The sequence below is a fragment of the Equus przewalskii genome, chromosome 13 (genome assembly GCF_037783145.1).
Source record: "Equus przewalskii isolate Varuska chromosome 13, EquPr2, whole genome shotgun sequence".
Taxonomy (NCBI): Eukaryota; Metazoa; Chordata; class Mammalia; order Perissodactyla; family Equidae; genus Equus; species Equus przewalskii.
In genome coordinates, this window is record NC_091843.1 from 84,839,508 (window position 1) to 84,856,316 (window position 16,809).

The 16,809-nt window shown below is 39.4% G+C and overlaps 1 long non-coding RNA gene across 2 annotated transcripts in view; it reads left to right on the top strand.

The window, feature by feature from the left end:
• The window catches only part of LOC139075173 (uncharacterized), a 41,636-nt gene that overhangs the window by 7,903 nt on the left and 16,924 nt on the right, over positions 1-16,809 (top strand). The window contains exon 3 of one of the 2 annotated variants that reach the window (XR_011525309.1): positions 7,346-10,917. The exons of the other annotated variant lie outside the window; for it this stretch is intronic. This is a non-coding gene — a long non-coding RNA (uncharacterized lncRNA). Of the gene's footprint in view, positions 1-7,345; positions 10,918-16,809 lie in introns of those variants that run through there. 2 annotated transcript variants of the gene reach the window in all.

The window sequence follows — 16,809 nt, forward strand, 5'->3', positions numbered from 1 at the left end:
TTTAATCTTCCTTTTTTTTTTTTTTCTGCTTTATTTCCCAAACCCCTCCGATACATAGTTGTATATCTTAGTTGCAGGTCCTTCTAGTTGTGGGATGTGGGACGCCACCTCGACGTGGCCTGATGAGCGGTGCCATGTCCGCGCCCAGGATCCGAACCCTTAACCACTCGGCCACAGAGCCGGCCCCTCTCACAATTTTAAATACCGTTTATATGATCCCAAATTTGCATCCTCAGTCTAGGCCTCTTTCGTGTGCTTCAGACTCACGTGCCACTGTTTATTCCTCCTCTTCCCTTAACATTTCCAAAAGTCAGCTCCTGATTCTGCCCTCCCTGCAACCACTGCCTCCATAGCCTTCCCATCTCAGTTAATGGCACCTCCACTCTTTCACTTGCTCAAGACAAAACCTTGGGGTCACTCTTGACTATCCTTTTTCTCTGAGCCCTCATTCAATCCATCAGGAAATTCTTCAAAATATATCCCGTGGCAGCTCCCTATTTCACTTAAGGTAAGCTTACAATGGTCTGATCGCCCCTCATTGCCTCTATCGGTTTATCTCCTACCACTCCCATCCCACCCTATTCCATCGAGACAGGCTGGTCCCCTTGTTCCTTGAACATTCCATGCATGCTCCGACCTCAGGGCCTTTGCATGGAATCCCATGTATCTTTATAGTTCACTCCTTCACCCGCTTCAAGTCTCTGCTCAAATTCCACCTGCTCAGTGAGGCTTCCTTGCACACACTATTTAAACTGCAGTGTCCACTCTCTGTCTCTACTTATTTTACCCCTGGTATCCATCGCCTTCTAACATACTACGTAATTTAATTATTTACTTTATTTATTGCCAGTATCCCCTGACTAAAATGTCAACTTCGTGAAGGCAGGGACTTTTCTGTTTGGTTCGCTATGTCTCCTTGGGGCCTACAACACTGCCTGGCACAGAGTGGGCCTGCAGGAAGTGTTTGTTGACTGAATGAATGAAGCAGTAGAGAGGGCATTCAAGTGTGTCCGTCTTGTTCCAAAAGCACGTTCTTGCTGCCACACCACACTGCACCTTTCCTAAATAATTGGACTCCTTCAAGACAAACGTAATGCCACAGAGAAGCCAAAAGCAAGTCTCAGCCCTGCGTGAGGTCACACAGTGTAGCTCGCCGGGCTCCGTGTGTCGGAACTGATTCCAGCCAGGCTTCCTTCACTGGGCCAAAAGAATTTCTCAGGGTGCTTTGTCGGCGAAGATCTGACCCCCAGCCAACCCGTGGCTGACAAGCGATGGTAATGGGGCTCTGGAGCCCTGAGTGAATGAGCCAGGTGGGAGATTCTGGCTTGCTCCGTGATTCACAAGGCTTCTGCAGTCGTTTAGGCCCAGCCTGCCTGTCCGCTCCAGCATCATGACCAATTAACTTACCCATATTCTGGTGCTGTTCAGAATTTGTTGTTAAAGGAAACCTGGGGAAAAGAGGTTTGGCCACATTTAATTTCATCAGAGCAACATGTAAGTGGATCCTTCTTTATTTGTAAAGGGGGGTTTTGAGAGCCAGAGCCAGCTTGGGGGAGGGGAAAATCTCTAATCTTGGAATTAGAAACCCGAGGCCAGGCTCGTCTTGACTTTTCCCTAAGTTATATGACCTTGAGCAAATTACTCATTCTGTTTAAATTTCCTTTCCTGCCACACAGTCAGGAGCATTGGACTAATTATCTCTGGTAAGCGGTTGGGCTTTGGGTGGAATTCAGCCTGTACATGGTTTGTTTTGGACCTCAGTGGTTTTTAAAACGGAATCTGAAAATCTCTAGGTGGGGCTTGAGGTCTCCATTTTATAAGAGCGTGCTTCACTCCCTGTCGCCTTAAACCTGCCGGGGTCACTCATCTGTGTTACCTGCCTGCCCTTGAAGGCAGTTGAGTTTCCCTTCCAGTGATAAGAATCTAATGATTCTAAGAAATAGAATTCTTTTTGTAAATAGTGGTACCCAATGGATGATGGTGGGTGAGGGGAGCAATAGCTTTTGAACTCTAGAATGAAGAAACAGAGTTTATATGATCACTATAAACTCAGTCTGTTTACCTTTAGCTATTATTAATTTTGTTGCAATTCATTCCTTAAAGATCAGACATAACTCTTACAAGATCTCTGAACTTGATAGAATATTTTTCCACAATGTCAAGGAGATGGAAGGAACTTCCTGCAATAGGGAGCACCTGAGCTGGTATAGATGTGCCCCCTCCCACAGCATGTGCAAGTGTCATTCCTTCCTTGGGCGCCAGAAATGGAGAAAGACAAACCAGTGCCGCATGCATGAGCTGGAGTGAAGGTAGCCCGAGGGAGTCTTGGACGCAGACATAGACTTGGGTGTGGGAGACATGGCTTGGGTTCTGTGCAAAGCAAGGGTGCCAGATGGAGCCTTCTACACAAGGCTCAAAGAGCCTCAAAGAGGAGCCCTTCTGTTCAAATGATTAAGGCAATGCAAGGAGAAATAGAAGTCACTAAAAAAAAAAAAAAAGAACAGTATGTTTGAAACAAGCATGTTTGAAAAAGAACAGAGCCTTGCTTGCCTTAAACAACCTCCTCTACCGCACAAATACTCCAGCTCCCACACTTCTCTGAGCCAGTGCACCAAGAGGAGTCTATTTTTATAGCCAGTAAAGTGAATATCGATCATTCCAATCTTGAGATTTCCGATCCTAAGGTGCTGATCTCAACACTGAGCATTTCTTGACCACCTACTTTGTGGCAGGCACTGGTGGCCCCTGCCCTCCAGGTCTTTCATGGCCGCTTGGCCTTGGGAGGTAACGTTGTCAGGCTGGCCCCGCTGTGTAGTCCCTAACCCCAGCCAGATGCCCGAACTGGTGCAGCAGGACTGGGCCATGAGAACTTGCCCCGTCGTGAGAAAGAGTGACCGCATTTTCATCTTCCAGCCCACTGCGTCTGTGGCAAAGTCCGAATGGAGACATTATTGTCTTGTTTAGTGGGAGAATTAAAAAAAATAAGATGCCTAGTATCAAAAGCCATTTTATCGATGGCAGGGGAAGGGGTTTCAGGAAGGTATCTTAGTCTAACTGTGCTCAATGAGTATATGTTGAATTAGCTTATCTCGGTGTTTGTGCTGCCCTATCCCTGCTGAGTTATACCAAGATATTCTAAGACATTTGGGGTAAGAAGAGATTTGGCAGGAACTGAGGCGTTTCTAATGGGAAAAACAGAACATTTTCTTTTCCTGAGAATAAAACTGCATCACATATTCTCCAGATCAGCTTTTCTGACATGGACCTTTTATTGTATTCCAGTTCTTTTTAAGGGGGAGGGTCCAGGATGTGGGCGGGTGTACCTCCTCGTTCTATTCTTAGCGAAGATGCCAGCCCCCTTGGAATCAACAACTTTTGTACTTGAAACCCAGACAACACCACAGTCTGCCACAAAGCATAATGAGTTCAATAATCCGATCGTGGCCGTTCACCTCTCCAAGGGTTGCTGCTTTGTGAATGGAGACACAATGTTCCCGGCAGCCCCTGGAAAGCCCGGTCTTCTGGGCATGCATCGCACAGGGATCTGGGGATCCAGTAATCCAGGATGAAGCTGTTTTATTATTTCAGCTGCTTCTGTGAGCACTGCATGCCATCCCAGCCCACAGGGCCTGTGTGGGGAAGGTCGGGGCTGCAAGGGGAGGGTCAGAGCACTGAAGCCTGCTCCTGCTGCTGGCCTGGGTTTTCTTTTTCAAGATGGGGAAAGAGCGAGCTTACTTCTGAGAACCCTTAATGATGTGATCATGTTTATTTTCTGATGTGTACAAGTCAGGTGTATTATTACATATTAGTTTCTGAAGTCCATGTTATTTTTCCGACCCACTTCAGACAACCGGAACTTATGTCACTCATTCGAGCCTTTAACACTTGGAAAATACAACATCACTATCCTTTATGAAGCAGAGGCACACTAACCTCCGTTCCCCAAACCCATGACGCGGCCCCCTCTGTTCTCTCGCTCGGGCCACTGTGTCCAGTCGCCATTTGGAATGGAAGCTGGACTTTGTGAAACACTCTCTTCTCACCAACTCACAGAGCATTAAAATAGAGGCTCCCTTTGCTCCTTGGGCCATTTTCAAAGGGGAAACTTTTTAAATAGACTTTCTACAGAAGTCACCAAAAAGATAGAAAACAGGAAATTAAAGGAATTACCAGGAAGGCTGCATATGATTCTAATTTTGCTCTTTCAACTAATGAAGATAATATGCCCTGAATATAACACCACACTATTAAAACCATAAAATAACAGAGTAATGGTCACATTTTTGCCTGTAATTGATTTAGTATCAGGATTCATGTTGTAAATATTCTGTTTTTACTCTCAACGTTTGTGGAAAAATGACATTTTTTTCTCTTACAAAAGTAAACTAAAATTTTGGATTTTGTTTCTATCACTGAACAAGCTTTTAGAAAGTTCCTTGTGACCTTGTTGAACTGATTATAAACGTCTTTGATTCTTAGAATAAAATGTACAAAATAGCAAGAACAAACGGAAATCTGTTTTGACCAAATCATATTGATCTGCATGCTGCTGTTTGATCTAAACACATTGTGATTTTTCAAAGTTGCAAGCGTGCACACACCCACACACGCAAATAACAAAATCCTCAAATCCCAGTGTGGGTCTCAGTTGGAGGAGCTTTGATTTGTGGTAAATGTAAGCTCCCCCTAAAAATAGGGAACGATTCAAACCGGCACCCAGGGGAAGGTAATTGATCGACTCTGGGACCTCTGCTCCCAGGTGCAATTTAAGGGGCTGCTGAGGGCATTGCAGGTACCACCATGGGATCGGGGCTCCTTAGATCCTGGTATCTCTGTCCACGTTATGGGAGGAGTCCTTCCTTCAACTGGGAAAGCCCACAGCAGTCTCCTCCACGCCTTTTGAGCAGGCCCATTTATCACTTTCTGTTTACAGGTTGAGGGGAGGCCCAGCACCAGCCTGCACCCAGCAGGCACATCCCTGCCTCCCGATCACGGGCCGCACGAACACAGAACTCGGGGCGGGCAGACAGCGGGGTTCTGCTGTTACTTAAGACACGCGTTAGGGAGGCTCCCTGAAGCCACTGTCCTCGAGCTTAGAGCTCTCCTTACAAGGAGTCGAATCACTACTGCCCATCTATGGCCAGCCAGAAGTACGCATGACACGCTTGATTCAGGGGCTTTCTGAAAGAGAAGGTAACTTGGTTTTGCCAGCTCTGGTCACCAGATCCTTGACTACAATTGTTGGTTGGGGTCCGCCCAGTCTAGGGTTCTTTTCAAGAAAGAGATATTCTTTTAACTCAGGATTTAATAACTAAAATAATTGAGACTGACTGTGCCTACAGTTGAAAGGAGAAATGTACAGTTTTTCTAAATCATTAAATTGGCTCATGTGGTGGAATGCCACGTAGCAATGAAGAATCCTATTTTAGAAGAGTTATTTGTTGACCTATTAAGGTGTTCATGCTATAGTATCGAGTGCAACGTGCAATAGTAAGTACAGTGTGGTCCACTTTTTATAAGTAAATTGCTGTCGTTCCATAGCTCAGACTTCTTCTTAGCACCTTCCAGTTTCTAAGCTCTTTTGTTTCCCTCTGACTCTCCTCTCTCCCAGTCTGGGCTACCTTCATCCAACCTGGGGAGGAAGGTCAGGGAAAATAACACTATTACTGACGATATTCTTCCAGATCTCTCATTTATAGTGTAAAAGTACAATTCTCACACTGTTAAAAAACATAATTTCTGCACATAGAGATGGCAAACTCATGCCAAAGTTTCATTAACTCATTATTGAAGGAACCAGCAGCAAGACAAGAGCTGGTTTGAAGAAAATTTGAGAAACAGGGATTGTATAGTTAGTGGGGAAAGGAATAGTGAAACAAGATTGCTAAATAGGTACAAAACATGGCAATGCTCTATAGACAAAGATGCTCTATACACAAGTTTTGGGGTTATCTTCTCTACCAGCCTCCCCCTGCCCACCAAAATATCGTCACAAACACCTTATCATTTTTCTACAAGCTAATCTATAACTTACTAGGGTTTCAAAATATCTGGGCCACAACCAAGGGACGTCTCTGTGAAGGGATGACCCTTCACAGACTTTTAATGCAGCTATCATTTTTGCCTTATTTCCAAGTTTTAGGTAGTTTTTCTTACATAACGACATAAACTTTGTGCCCTGGGTCCTTCAGGGTTTAGACTTTAAAAACGTCAAAACCAAGATTTGTTTCTCGTTCTCAGCTTTTCTGCCAAAATAACTCTTCCTTCCGAGACCTAGGAAAGAATAATCTTAAACCAGGGCTGGGACGCTAAGAACCAAACCCAGTCTCAGAAACAAGCAGTACCAGCTTCCTCTGGAACTGGGGCTGTTAATGGGTTGACAGATACAGTGAATGCCTAAAACAGGGGGGTTAAGTGGCTCTATATTCTGCATGCTGACTGTAGAATCTTCCAGCCCTTCCCTCACTCAGTTCCAGAACAGCAGCACCCAGGCCTTTACCCTCTTGGAAGGAGATAGGATGGAAACTCTGGTTTATTTGGCCAGTCCAAGGGCAAGACCCAAAGGTGGGTCACCCAGATCACCCTACAGTAAAGCTCAGGATTGTCAACTGCAACCTACATAGTCTGAGCTTCCAAACAGCCTTCTGGTCCACAACTCTCACTCACCAGCAGTCAGTCAAAGGACACTAGACATCTGAGGAAAGGCTCTAATTTGGAAGATAGAGATGTAAACAAAGAAAAAACAACTGGGAGGAAACAGGGAGAATACTTTTTAAGAAAAGAAAACAATTATGAGTAATATATCAGAAGGCTAAGAGAAGATACTGTACCCCTGAAATAACAGGACACTACGTGCCCCTCCTCCCCTCATACACAAAGGAACGTCCAGGGAACAAAGTGCTCCTGGAATTAATAATGTAATGGAAAAAGGAAGAAGGAATGGAAGATAAAGTTGGACCCTTGACCTTAGAAAGTAAGGCAAAAATACAAAGAAAATAGAAAATTAAGAGGGTTAGTCTGAGAGCCAAATAACAGAAATTCAAATAACAGGTCCAAAGCTAAATAACAGAAATTCCAGAAAGAGAAAACAGAGAAAATGGAGGGAGGAAATGGCCAATGAAATGGTAAAGAAAATTTCCCAGACGGAAGGAGATGATTTTCCAGATTGTCAGGACCTGCCCTGTACCAACACTAGAAACCGGAAGGTAATAAGCAACACCTTTCACATTCTGAACCTGGAACTTTCAATCTATCTACACCATCATTCAAATGTGAGCAGAGAACAAAGGCATTTTTTAAACTGTTAAGGTATCAAAAAATTTACCTTCCATGATCTTTTCTTCAGGAATCTACTAGAGGACGTGCTGTACCAAAAGAAGGCATTAAACTCGGAAAAGGGAAGGCTTAGTACAGAGGAAACTGGAGAGCCAACACAGGGGAGAAACAGGGGACTCTCCAGGGCAATGGCAAAGCAAGAGCTCAGGATGGCAACTCTGCTCCGGGGGCAGAGGGCCACCAGCCCAGAACGCAGCATGTTGCTCAGGCTGTCATCTGTACCATGCCATCATATCTTCTAAACAAGGGACTAAAGCAGGAAAGAGGAAGACATGAGGTCAAGGCAGCAGGGAACACAACCGTGAGAACAGCAAAGGGAATTCCCAGGATAACAGCAGAGAGAAGTTCAAGATGACAGCTGAGCAGTGGACTAAAAAGAAACATTTGACATTTACAACTCTGTGTAAGTGCTGGTGAAGATGCAGAGTAACTGGAACTCTCATGCATCACTAGTGGAAATGTGAAATGGTACAGCCCCTCTGGAAAACAGTTTGGCAATTTGTTATAAAATTAAACATATACCCACCATATGATCCAGCAATCCCACTCTGGATATTGTTGCATGTGTCAATGATTTGTTCCTCTTTATCGCTGAGTACTATTTCATTGGATAAACAAACAAACTCTGGTACATCCATACAATGGAATATTACTCAGCAATGAAGAGGGGGGAACTATTGACCCATGCAATGACTTGGATGAATCTCAAAGACATTATGTTGAGTAAATGAAGCCAGTCTCAAAAGATTACGTATTGAATGATTCCATTTATATGACATTCTCACAAATATAAATCTGTACTGATGAAGAATAGATCATTGGTTGCCAGGGGGCAGGGGATGTGTGTGACTATAAAGAGACAGCACAAAGGAGTTTTTGAAGTGATGTAACTATTCTTTATTCTGATTGTGGTGGTAGCTACAAGAATCCATATATGTAATAAAATTTATAGAATAGTACAAAGAAAGAAAAAGTCAACTTTACCATATAATAATGTAAAAAATACAATTTTAAAAAGAAAAAAACCTCTGTGTATTTATTATTGTCATAAAATTAAAATATTTTTTAAAATTTGAAGAATGTAAAACAAAATATTATCAGTGCATATCTCTGAGTGGTAGGATAACTGATAACTAACTTCTTTGCTTACGTGTATTTTCTGGGTTTTTTTGGGGGGGGATATAAGGTATTTATGCAATACAAAGGACATAAAAAGTATCATTTTAATCTCCAAATATTTTTATTTGTTTGTTTTTAAGTGTAGAATTCAGCATATTTTAGTATATCCACAAAGTTATACAACTATCATCACTATCTAATTCCAGAACGTTGGCATCTCTCCAGAAAGAAATCCATACCCTTTTTTGTAGTCACTCCTCATTTCTGCCCCCCAGTGCTTAGAAACCACTAATTTACTTTCTGTCTAGATTTTCTTATTCTGGATATTTCATATCAATGGAATTATACAACACGTGGCTTTTTGCGTCTGACTTCTTTTACCCAGCATAATATTTTCAAGATTTCATCCTTGATACAGCAAGTATTGGTACTTCACTTTTTTAATTAATAATATCCAATTGTATGGGTATAGCGTATTTTGTTTACCTATTTATCAGTTGATAGATATTTGTGTTGTTTGCACCTTTTGGCTATTATGAATAATGCTACTATGAACATTTGTGTACAAGTTTTTGTATGGACATATGTTTTTTAATTCTCTTGAGTAAATACCCAGCAGTAGATTTGCCGAGCCATGTGGTACCTATATGTTGAAGCTTTTAAGGAACTGCCAAGCCGTTTTCCATAGCAGCTGCACTATTTCACATTCCCACCAGTAATGTTTGAAGGTTCCAGTCTCTCCACATTCTCACCAACACTTGTTATTATCTGCCTTTTTGATGATAGCCATCCTAGTGGATGAGAAGTGGTATTTCATTGGGTTTTGATTTGCAATTCCTAGAAACTAATGATATTGAGCATCTTTTCATGAACTTATTGGCTATTAGTATATATTCTTGGAGAAATGTCTATTCAAATCATTTGCCCATTTTTAAAGTGGAGTATTTGTGTTTCTATCATTGAGTTTTAAGAGTACAGTGTAATTTTGAGGTTAATATCAATTACTTCTTTTTATGAAGATGTGATAAAATCCTTAGCCATGTGGTTAAGAAAATATGACCTATTCTCATTGAGGCTTTTGTCATTCTGTATCATTCACTGATCCTTTTCATTGTCTTCCTGTTTTTTTGTGTCATGTAAAATGGAACTGAAATGGTAGATATTTTTAAAATCAGAATCTTTAATAATAATTACAGAGAACTGTCTCTGTCTGAAATTTCTGAAAGTTTTTATTTTTTAAAATTCCAAAGTGAAATTAGCTATTTTTTTCAGATTATGGAATAAGTATGTATTCACTGTAAAAAAAAATTCAAGGAGGTCTGATTTCCAGTTCTGCCTGTAAGGAGATTGAAAGTTACTCTTCTGTCCTAACAACAAGTAAAAAGCTGAACAGATTGAAAAACCAACTCTTCTAGGATCTGTAGGAGAGGTGAGGTCAGGGCAAACTGCTGTCCCCAAGACTAGGGAGACAGACAGGTGGAGACAGGGCATCATGGCTTCCTGGAGCGGAGTCTCAGAAGCGGAAACCACTGCAGGAATTGGTGTGGGTAGGAAAACCTGGACTATCACCAACAAATTGCTGGAAGTTCAGTGTGGACAACTCTGAGAGTTAAAAACTCCAGGGAGAGCCAGTCATAGGGGGGCCTCCACAATTTTGTGAGATTCACCTCTAGGTGCTTGACCAGGTTCTCATAGTAATTATTAGAGAAAAATCCCCTTGTGCTTCCAGCAGGGGGAGGGGAAAAGAAACCATTTTGAAAAACTCCAGAGCACTCTTTTATTTTTAATGAGGTTTGCTGTCAGGAGAAGCTAGTTAACCAGAGCCTAAGCTGCTGGGATATTATCAGAGCCTTAACTGACCTGGGGAAGGGAAATACCCAACTCCAGTCAGCTGTAGCCCTTGTCTCCCACCTCAGTGGGGAGAAAAAACCCTGAGAAACGCTTGTGGCATTCCCAGTCCAGAGGCACAGGCTTACTAGGAGACTGAGACCTAATCCCAGGACTATAGAATGCTTCCCCCATACCACCACCACATTAAAAAACCTATTTACGGTAGTTCCTTTTACCCGGTACCTCATGTCCAGCTAGCAAGAAAAATTACGCAACATACCAAAAGGCAACAAACGCAATTTGAAGAGGCAGAACAAGCATCAGAACCAGACATAGCAGGGATGTTGGAATGAACAGACCAGGAATTTAAAACAACTATGATTAATATGTTAAGGTCTCCAATGGATAAAGTAGACAGCATGCAAGAACAGATGGGGAATGTAAACAGAGACATAGAAATTCTAAGAGAGAACCAAGAAGAAGTGCTAGAGGTCAAAAATGCTATGACAGAAATGGAGAATGCTTTTGATGGGTCTATTAGCAGAATAGTAGATGGATATGGTGAGGAAAGAATCTCTGAACTCAAGGATATCTCAATAGAAACCTCCAAAACTGAAAAGCAGAGAACAAAAACTGAACAAAAGAGAACAGAATATCCAAGGACAACTACACAATGTGTGACATACACATAATGAGAATACCAGAAAGGAAAGAAAAATAGAAGAGAATAGAAGAAATAGTTGAAACAACGATTGTGAATTTTCCCAAATTAATGTCAGATACCAGACCACAGATCTAGGAAGCTCAGAGAACATCAAGAATCATAAATGTCAAAAAAACTATACCTAGGCATCATTTTCAAACTACAGAAAATCAAAGATAAAAAAATCCTGAAAGAAGCTAGAGGAAAAAAAATCTTACCTATAGAGGAACAAAGATAAGAATTATATCTAGCTTCTCCTCTGAAACCATGCAAATAAGAAGACAGCAGAGTGAAATATTTAAAGTATTGAGAGAGGAAAAAAACCCTACCAACCTAGAATTCTGCACTTTGCAAAATTGTCAAACAAATTGACAAACAAAAATTGAGGGAATTTGTTGCCAGTAGACCTGCCTTGCAAGACATGTTAAAAGAAGTTCTTCAGAGAGAAGGAAAATGATATAAGTTGGAAACTTGGATCTGCGTACAGAAAGGAAGAGCGTTGAACAAAGAATAAGTGAAGGTAAAATAAAAACTTTTATTTTCTCCTTAATTAATCTACAGATAACAGTTTGTTCAAAGTAATATTAGCAACAATATATTCAATTATGTATGTTTATGTATATATCTTATGTATACACGTATATATGTTTATGTATATTTATATATAAGTGAAATGAATGGTAGCAATAATACAAGGGACAGACAGAAGGAAATAGGATTCTTTTATTATTATAAGGCATTTACAGCACCCATGAAGCAGTATAGTGTTATTTAAAGTGGACTTGGATTAGTTGTAAATGTATATTGCAAACTCTAGGATGACCACTAAAAAAACTAAAAACAGAAGTATAACTGATATGGTAAGAAAGGAGAGAAAATGGAATCATATAAAATGCTCAATTAAAACCACAAAAGGCAGAAAAAGAGTGGAAGACAACAACAGGAACAAAAAACATGGACAAGAAATAGAAAACAGCAACAAATATGGTAGATGTTAACCCAGCTATATTAATAATCACTTTGAACATCAATGGTCTAAGTGCACCAACTAAAAGACAGAGATCGTCAGAGCACATAAAAAACCAGACCCTTGTATAGGTTATATACAAGAAACCCACTTTAAATATAATGACTCACATACGTTAAAAGTGAATAGATGGAGAAAAATATGCCATGCTAACCCTTCAAAACATCAAAAGAAGGCAGGAATAGCTATATTAATTTCAGACACAGCAGACTTCAAAGCAAGGAAAATTATCAAGCATAAAGAAGAGCATTACATAATGATAAAGGAATCAATTCTCCAAGAAAACATAACAATCTTTAGCATATATGAGTCTAACAATAAAGTGTCAAACTATATGAGGCAAAGACTGATAGAACTGAAAAAAGAAATAGAAGAATCCACTATCATAATTGGAGACTTCAACACTCCTCTAGCAGAAATGGATAGATTCAGCAGGCAGAAAATCAGTCAGGACAGACTGAACTCAACAACACCATCAATCACCTGGATATAATTGACATCTATAAACTACTTCATCCAACAGGAGCAGAATACACATTCTTCTCAAGCTCACATGGAACATCCGCCAAAATAGACCACTTTATGGGCCATAAAACACACTTTAACACATTTAAGATAATAGAAATAATACAATGTCTGCTCTCAGATCACAGTGGAATTAAACTAGAAATCAATAACAGAAAGATAACTGAAAAATCCCAAAATGAGTAAACAATGCACTTCTCAATAATGTATGAGTCAAAGAAGAGATTTCAAGAGAAATTTAGAAATATTTTGAATTAAATGAAAATGAAAACATAGCTTTTCAAAATTTGTGGGATGCAGCAAAAGCAGTGTTTAGAGGGAAATGTATAGCATTGAATGCATATAGCAGAAAAGGAGAAAAATATAAATCAATAATCTAATTTCCACCTTAGGAAATTAGAAAAAGCAGAAGAAATTAAATCCAAAGAAAGCAGAAGAAAAAAAAAATAAGAATTAGAGCATAAATCAATGAAATTGGCAACATGAAATCAATAGAGAAAATAAAATCAAAAGCTAGTTTTTTGAAAAGATCAATAAAATCAATGAGCTCTAGCCAGGTTACCTAAGCAAAAAGAGAGAGCACATTAATTACTAACATCAGAAATGAAAGAGGGGACACTAAAAAGACAATAAAGGAATACTGTGAACAACTCTATGCCTCCAAATTTGATAACTTATATAAAATGGGCCAATTCCTTGAAAGACACAATCTCCAAAACTCACACAAGAAGGAATAGACTATCTGAATAGGCCTATATCTATACTGAGGCCTATTAAATAAATTGAATAATAATTAATGACCTTCCAAACCAGAAAGCACCGGGTCCAGAAGGTCACTGGGGAATTCTACCAAACATTTAAGAAAGAAATTATACCAATTCTCTACAATCTCTCTCAGAGGATAGAAGCAGAGGGAATACTTCCTAACTCAGTCAATTAGACCAGCATTACCTTACTATCAAAACAGACAAACACATTATAAGAAAATTGCAGACCAATATTTCTAATGAACATAATGCAAAACTCCTCAAAAAATATTCACAAATCAAATGCAAGAGTGTATAAAAAACATTACACACTACAACCAAATGAGATTAATCCCAGGTATGCAAGGCTGGTTCAACATTCAAAAGTCAATTAATGTAATCTATCACATCCACAGGCTAAAGAAAAAAGATTATATGATCATATCAATAGATGCAGAAAAAGCATTTGACAAAATCTAACACCCATTCATGATAAAAATTCTTCAGTAAACTAGGAATAGAGGGGAACTTCCTCAACTTGATAGACCCGAAAGAATTCTACAGTTAATATCATACTCAGTGGTGAGAAACCCAGAGCATTTTCACTAAGATCAGGTACAAGGCAAGGATGACCCCTCTCAGTACTCCTTTCAACATTGTACTGGAAGTTCTAGCAATGCAATAAGTCAAGAAGAAATAAAAGATATACAGTTTGGGAAGAAAGAAATAAAACTGTCTTTGTTCGCAGAGGACATGATCATCTATGTGGAATATCTGACAGAATCACCAAAAAAACTCCTGGAACTAATAAGTGATTATAGCAAGGTTGCAGGATATAAAGTTAATATACAAAAATCAATTGTTTTCCTACATACTACCAATGAAGAAGGGAATTTAAAATTAAAAACATAATATTGTTTACATTATTAATTACGTTATGTATATCTGAAATGAAATACTTAGGTATAAATCTAACAAAATGTGTACAAGATCTATGTGAGGAAAACTACAAAAATTCTGATGAATGAAATCAAAGAACTAAATAAATGGAGAGATATTCCATGCTCATGGATAAGAGGAATCAACATTTTCAAGATGTTAGTTCTTCCTAACTTAATCTATAGATTTAATGCAATTCTAATGAAAATCCCATCAAGTTATTTTGTGGATTGACAACCCGATTCCAAGTTTATATGGAGAGGCAAAAGACCCAGAATAGCCCATACCATATTGAAGGAGAACAAAATTGGAAGACTGACACTATTTGACTTCAAAACTTGCTATAAAGCAACAGTAATCAAGACAGTGTGTATTGGTGAAAGAACAGGCAAATAGATCAATGGAACAAAAGAGAGAGCCCAGAAATAGACCCATGTAATTATAGTCAATTGATCTTTGACAAAGAAGCAACGGCAATACAGTGGAGCAAAGACAGTCCTTTCAACAAATGGTGCTGGAACAACTGGACATCCACGTGTAAAAAAAAAAAATCCAGACACAGACCTCACAACCTTCACAAAAATTAACTCAAAATCATCATAGGCCTAACTGTAAGACGTAAAACTATGAAACTCCTAGAAGATAACACAGGAAAAAACCTATATGGCCTTGAATATGGCAATGACTTTTTAAATACAACAAAGGTGTGATCTGTGAAATCAACACTTGATAAACTGGACTTCATTAAAATTAAAAACTTGTGCTCTGGGAAAGACAATGTCAAGAGAACGAGAAGACAAGCCACAGACTGGGAGAAAATATTTGCAAAAGACACATCTGATAAAGGACTGTCATTCTAAATATACAGAGAACTCCTAAAACTTGACAATATGAAAATGAACAACCAAGCAAAAAATGGACCAAAGACCTGGACATCTCCCCAGCGAATATACACAGATGCAAATAGCATATGAAAAAATGCTCCACATCATATGTCATCAAAGAAATGCAAATTAAGACAAAAATGAGGTTCCTCCACACACCTATTAGAATAGCCAAAATCCGGAACACTGACATCCAAATGCTGGCAAGAATGTGCAGCAAGAAGAATTCTCTTTCACTGCTAATGGGGATGCAAAATGATACCGTCACTTCGGAAGACAGTTTGGTGGTTTCCTACAAAACTAAACATATTCTTACCATACAGTCCAGAAATCACACTCCTTGGTATTTATCCAAAGGAGTTGAAACTTATGTTCACAGAATAGCCTGCAAAGAGATGTTTAGAGCAGCTTTATTCATAATTGCCAAAACTTGGAGGCAACCAAGTGTCCTTCAGTTGGTGAACGGATAAATAAGCGGTGATACATCCAGACAATGAAATATTATTCAGCACTAAAAAGAAATGAGCTCTCAAGCCATGAAAAGACATGGAGGAAACTTACATGCGTATTACTAGGTGAAAGAAGTCAAACTGAAAAGGCTACATGCTCTATGATTCCAACTATCTGACATTTCTGGAAAAGGCAAAACCATGCAGACAGTAATAGATCAGTGGTACCCAGAGGTTGAGGGGGGTGGAAAGGGGTGAATGGAGAATTTCATTTATCTCTGTGCAGACCACAGACGAGTTTTTAGGGTAATGAAAGTACTCTGTATGATACTATAATGGTGGATACATGTCATTATACATTTGTCCAAAACCATAGAATGTACCACACCAAGAGTGAACCCTAAAGTAAACTACGGGCTTTGAGTGATTATGATGTGTCAATGTAGGCTTAGCAATTGTGACAAATGTTCTATCTGGATGGAGAATGTTGATAATGGAGGCGGCTATGCGTGTGTAAGGGCAGAGGATAAATGGGAAATCTCTGCACCTTCCTCTCAATTTTACTGTGAACCTAAAACTGCTGTAAAAAATATAGTCTTAAAAAAATTCAAACAACCCCAAAGTGAAAATCACCTGTACTTCCATCTCACAAGTAGAACAATTGCTAACATTTGCCAGGTATCTGCCCAGACTTTTTGTCCATGTTTATAGGTGTAACACACACACACACACACACAATTAAAATGGGAATATGCCATGCATGCTTTCTTGCTACTTGCTTTTTTATTCAACAATGTGTTGTAGCCACAAATAATATGGATATACATCTTAATTTTTAAAGGTTGCATATCATTCCTTATGTGGGGAATACACCATAATCTGTTTTAACCATCTACTAATAGATATATTACATCCATGTATGTGTGTGTGTGTGTATGCACATGTGTATACTTGTCTGATTATCACTATATTATGAATTTCTAGAAATGAAATTAATGGGTGAAAGGGAATGGGGAATGCCCACGTACCATTTTGACACATAGTGCCAAATTTCCCACCAGAAAGGTTGTACCAATTTACACATCCAACACTGTTAATAAGAGTGTTCATGTCTCTAACACTAGGTATTGTCATTATTTTTAATCTTTACCAATATTTCAGGCAAAGAAATGAGATACCATTATTTTTAATTGGTATTTTTTTGTTTCCAGAACTGTTGAACATATTTCCATATGTATAACTGGCCATTTGT